This window comes from Adiantum capillus-veneris, chromosome 14 (genome assembly GCF_014529385.1).
Source record: "Adiantum capillus-veneris isolate H3 chromosome 14, ASM1452938v2, whole genome shotgun sequence".
Taxonomy (NCBI): Eukaryota; Viridiplantae; Streptophyta; class Polypodiopsida; order Polypodiales; family Pteridaceae; genus Adiantum; species Adiantum capillus-veneris.
Genome location: NC_140944.1, coordinates 33,664,653 through 33,670,537, shown reverse-complemented (window position 1 = coordinate 33,670,537; position 5,885 = coordinate 33,664,653). Strand labels below are relative to the sequence as shown.

General features: G+C 42.5%; 1 pseudogene; it reads left to right on the top strand.

Moving 5' to 3' along the window:
* The first annotated feature begins 751 nt into the window (after nt 1–751).
* LOC147442196 (uncharacterized) lies at nt 752–1,929 on the top strand (annotated as a pseudogene).
* The last annotated feature ends 3,956 nt before the right edge of the window (nt 1,930–5,885 follow it).

The window sequence follows — 5,885 nt, the reverse complement described above, 5'->3', positions numbered from 1 at the left end:
TGGAGTTGTGGTTTGGGAGGTACAATCTATTTCCCACAGCACACAGGATATGGCATCTTGCAGGCAGTTTGGTGTATGGTAGGTTGTGGAAGCTCTCTTGTTTGGAGATGTGTGTACACTTCAAAATTATGATTTTGAAGAGTTATTTGGTGAAGGTGGAATCTCTTTCTATCAAGTGCATTGGTTGGCGTGTGCTATAAATCCATGCAAGGGTAAATGCTTCCTAATTTTCATGGTGGTCTTTTGGGTGGGCGTGTGCTGGTAAATTCCCAAGAGATCACTTGTATTTGAGTTGTGGTTTTATTGAGGTTCCTTTGATACCATTTGTGGTGCTGATCTTGTGTCTTGAGCGCTATTGGGAGACATTGCTATAGAGGTGCCCCTTGCTCTTGTTTTCCCAACAGTGTTTTGGTGCCTGCCGCCGAAGAGTTGCTTCAAGTGATCTTCATTTTACAAGTTTGATTGGATTGTTGGCTTGAGTTACCTTCAATTTGGATGGTTCATACATAAAAGTGCAGCTATGGTTAAGCTTAGTGATGCATTGATTAGGATGAATGATGCGATAAGACAGTTGAATCTAAGTAGGTTAGAAGACTTGGACATGCATTACATGAGGTTTTTCTCTTAAGTCCAGGAGCTATTTAGATAGTACGATGAGGACGCATGGTTAGGACAGTTCAAAGACAAAAGATAGGGTTGGTCAGCCCAAACGGGAGACTACTGGTTTTCCTTGGATGGTTGCTTAGAGGGAATGGGCAGCCTGCTCGGTAAAACCAGACAGCAGGGACAAGGCTATACTTTTTCTCAAATCGTATATACTCGATGAGGACATCGAGCTCTCTCGTATGCGGGAACAGTGTTACGGGTCTCTATGCATAGGCGGGTTTCGAGACCCTCCACAGTCACTCGTCCTCTTGAGTCGACTTTGTGAGACGAGACCTCGAGGGCCCTTGACCGATGAGAGGTCTCTACATCAGGTGATCACCCTTGCGGAGGGAAGCTATACAAACCACACACGAGAGGCCACGTAAGAACAACCCACTGAGGAGATTAAAGGGTTCTCACGAGAGGTTGCGTGGGAACCTCTGCTTGGTGGCATTAAAGGGCATTGGCGGCTTTTGGGCGTTGGAGGTGCTCCAGAGAATATAGGAGGATACCGGCATGCAATGGGCATTAACGAACCTTCGGCTTCAAGGCTGTTACACAGAGACAGGGCAAGCTCCATAGCCTCAACCGCGAGCTCGTGCGCCGGGCCATCATCTCTCACGCCTGCTCAGAGGCGGGCATTGCTCGCGCCCTGCGGGGTTGCCATTGGCCGTGAGCCTACTCGAGAGCGGGAAATACGAGCTTTTTAATTGCTGCTCAGGAATAGGTCACGCGGTAGCAGAGATCACCCTCAGCTTGACAGGTTTGGGGTTGCAGGCCTCAGGGCTGCACCTTCTACATCTCAGGTTTCGAGTGCATACAGCAGGCCTCCCACTCAGTGGGGGCTGCTTTCAGACATCACAGGTCGCGCCCTGAAGAGGGCTGCTTTCGTCATACAGGTGCAGGTCGGGGCAGCCTACTGTAATGTTGTGCTCGAGATATCACAGAGGGCTCCACCTCAAGCTCATACAATAGGGCAGTACCTCAGAGGGAAATGCGAGCAGGTAACTTTCCGAGCCCTAAGCGGGCCTATTGGATGCGCAGGTTATTCCAGCCGGGGCCTGCCTTTATTGCATTTCGGCAGGTACATTCCCTGCGCCCTGCGGGGTACTCTGTTGTGCGCAGACAGTCAAGCTAGAGAGGGCTGCGTTGTGTGGTGAGACAGCCTGGACAGTTTCGGACTCAGGAAAACGGGCGCAAGGCTACTTTACATTGTACTTTGTGGCGGATGCCCGCAGTGGGCTGTGGATGCATAGTTACCCGCTGTGGGTTGTGCTATTTTGAACCTCCACCTGGTCTCTGCTGAGCCAGAGTGTCGAGCCGGTTTAAAGATTTCGGTTGGTCTCTCGAGTGAGACTCGAGCCCCTTTTGTTGTATGCCATTTGGGTGAGCCTTGGCGCTCCGAACCCTATTGTATTCCTTTTTGGATGAGCCGAGTTGGCTCCTCGAGTTCGAGGTGAGTTACCCCTCACTCGTGAGATATGTATTGAGTCGGACTTACTAGTGACGCCTGCCACTATAGACCCGGCCTTGGTTTGCTCTTGGGCTCTTGTTGAGCCCGTGTTCATTATATTTTGCCTCTTTATGCTATGTATGCATTTGGGGGTTAACAATGATGAGGTTGTGTCAAATGTAGAAGATGACGTTTTGTCTCTTGATGATGTGCATTTTAATGAGGAGTTATCTGCAAGTGGTATTATGAAAGTAAGAACCTTGGAGTGCATGTATGACAAAGAGGGAAACGGTATAGCTGATTTGGATGCATGTATGAATGATTGTAAATATGAGGACTTTTCTAGCTCTATGTGCTTGCGTTATATACCTTTGGATGATTTTGGTTGTGATGTAGATGACATGCATATTGAGATTATAAATGATTTTTTCTCTCCTCCATCTTATGAGTTGTTATGGTACCCTGATGAGTTGTGGGTATGTGGACCCATTTGGGATATTAAGATTAATGTTTGTGATGTTGATGATGCTATTGGTGACATTGAGTTGCCTGTTGGTTATGATTTTCATTGTGAGCAAGACGATAGTTTGAGTGATGTGGATTGTGATGGTAGTCTTGATTGGGAATTTGATGACCCAACAAGTTGAGATGGATGAGGAGATGCAAGTCAAGGTGTGTCATGTATTCTTAAGGGTCAAGAAGCTTATGAAAACCTCACATGCATATGCGGATGTTGAAGAGGATTGTAGCTTAAAAGTTGGTACAGCCATGATGACATGGATATCATGGATGATTTGTCTTGGTTTGATGTGAGTGATACATGTCATGATGGTGAGAATGTTGATCCATGGTATTTTGGTTTATATGACATTTACATTGATGGTTGGAGCTCACTAGTGATTGATGATTGTTCTTATGACTTTGAAGGATATCATTATGTGTGCATGATGGATGCAAGGGATAATACTTTTTCATTTGATCGTGGTAAGGGTATATGATGCTGATTCTTTTTTACATGATGTATCTTTGTACACAAGCTTTTGCATAGTCTACTGCTGAGCATGAATTCTCCAGCAGGTTGGGGGTTTGGCAAACTATGTTGGGAGCATTTTTGAAACCCTGTTTTTTGTAAATTTGTACATATACACGTGATGCCCAATGTCAAAAGTGTGTGTGGGCTTTCTTTTTGTGGGGTTTTAGCTTGCTTTAGCAAGCACATGTACATGCACTGCAAGTCGCTATTATAGTGACAATTGTCGGCCTGTTGTAAGTGTCCGTGAGTGAGTTTTTCGAAGGGAGATTTGTCTATAATTAAAACTCATGTACAAACCAAAAGAAGTTCAATAAAATATCAGAAATTTGCAAGTTTTGGGTCATTGTGGCTTGTTGATGATTTTGGATGTAGTGTTTTGCCCTCGACTAGCTTTCCTACGTGTAGTCGGGTCATGGCAGCTTGCTATTCGCGTCAGTTTTGCACATAGAGATACATAGAATTGAAATTTGTGGTTTTCAGAGATTTTGTTGTAGAGAACTCAGAGAGTTTTTTAATCTTAAAAGCATTCCTTTTGGATTTGTGGTTTGGGTGATATAGTCTATTTCCCACAATGCATAAGATATGACATCTTGCAGGCAGTTTGGTGTTTGGCAGGTTGTGGAATCTCTCTTGTTTGGAGATGTGTTTACACTTCAAAATTATGTTTTTGTAGAGTTATTTGGTGAATATGGAATCTCTTTCTCTTAAGTGCATTGGTTGGTGTGTGCTGTAAATACATGCCAAGGTAAGTGCTTCCTAATTTTCATGGTGGTCTTTTGGGTGGGCGTGTGTTGGTAAATTTCGAAGAGATTACTTATCTTTGAGTTGTGATTTTGTTGAGGTTATTTTGATACCGTTTGTGGTGCTGATATTGTGTCTTGAGCACTATTGGGAGACCTTGCTATAGAGGTGCCCCTCGCTCTTGTTTTCCCAACAATATATGAGTGGGTCTTTGGAATTTATGAGAGCTTTTAGCTGTTCTACATGTCCTAGATACATGGAAGCGCTATTGATTGGGGATTCCATTTATTTTACAAACAGACCACCAAAGTCTCAACTACTTCATGATGCAAATGAAGCTTTCCAACAAACAGATGAGGCGGGCGAATTTTCTTCTACGATTTTATATTAATATTTCTCATATTGCTAGTAAGCACAATCAGCTAGCCGATGCACTTTCATGACGACCAAACGTTAATGAAGTGTCTATAGAAACTCACAATGATCTATCTTTTATGATATATGAGTATGGTATTGACCCTGACTTGAAAGACATAATGTTATCCGTTGCTTTCGGAAAGAAAGAGGAAGCATTCACCTTGCAGGATGGTTATCTTCTCTGTGGAAATAGGCTATGTGTTACCCACTCCCTTCATGAGAAAGTCAAGTATGAGTCACATGCTCCTCCTGTGTGGGACATAGAGGCATTCAGCCTACTCTTCAAGGAGTAGAGACGTACTTCTATTGGATTACCATGAAAGTGGACAAAGAAGAGTATGTTTCAAAATGTGTGGTATGCCAAAGGCCTAAATATGATAAAGGGAAGCAATCTAGATTACTCCAGCCATTGCCAATCCCTAATTCACCATGGGAGAGTATATCCATGGATTTTATCTTTGGATTACCTAATCCTATCCATGGGAATGCGGGAATATGGAAAACAAGACGATAGGTTTAGCAATCAAGCACACTTTATTCTTGACAAAAAGACTATCAAAGCACACCAAATGGAAACTCTCTTCATATCCCAGATTTTCAAACACCATGGATTTCCAACATCCATCGTGTCAGCAGATAGAGATCTTAGAATGACCAATAGTTTTTGGAAAGGTCTCTTTGAAAATCTAGTTACAATATTGAATTTCTCTTCGGGCCTATAACCCACAAACGGATAGCCAAAGTGAAATATCCAATCAGCTTATGATACTCGATCTACTAAAGACTTATGTTACAGAAGTAGATCAACGCTCACAATGGAAAAAGTACTTACCTCTTGTAGAGTACGCATACAATAATACTATCCATACTTCTACGAGAAAAGCACCTCTTAAAATCATACAGGGAAGACCTAAAATGTTGAGAGAGAGAGAGAGAGAGAGAGAGAGAGAGCACAGAAATAGAACCCCAAAGTGAGGGGACCTGGGTGCCATATATAGAGAAGCCATATATTGAGTAGCTTTACATATAAGCTCAACACCTCCGCTCAAATAAGGGTCCTTAATTGTGGATGAAAAAACCCTTGGGGGATCAAGGAAAAAACCCACAGCTCTATATACACACACCATTATATTACAAAATCATTGAATATACAAATATTTATGAGGAGCTACATCACTCCTTTTACAATGAATATTTTATGAGGAGCTACATCAAACCTTTTACAATGAATGATTTATTAGGAGTCACCGAGAATAACCATGGTATCAACAAAACAACATCATGATATCACCAAGAATAATCATTGTATCAACGAAACAACATCATGGCATCACCGAGAATAACCATGGTATCAACGAAACAACATCATAGTATCACCGAGAATAATCATGGTATCAACGAAACATCATCATGGTATCAACAAAAATCACCATGGAATCATCATCATGACATCACCGAGAATAACCATGGTATCAATGAAATATCATCATGGCATTATCGAGAATAACCATGGTATCAATGAAATATTATCATGGTATCAACGAAAATCACCATGACCAAAGTACTAACAAAACATCATCATGGTACCATCAAAAT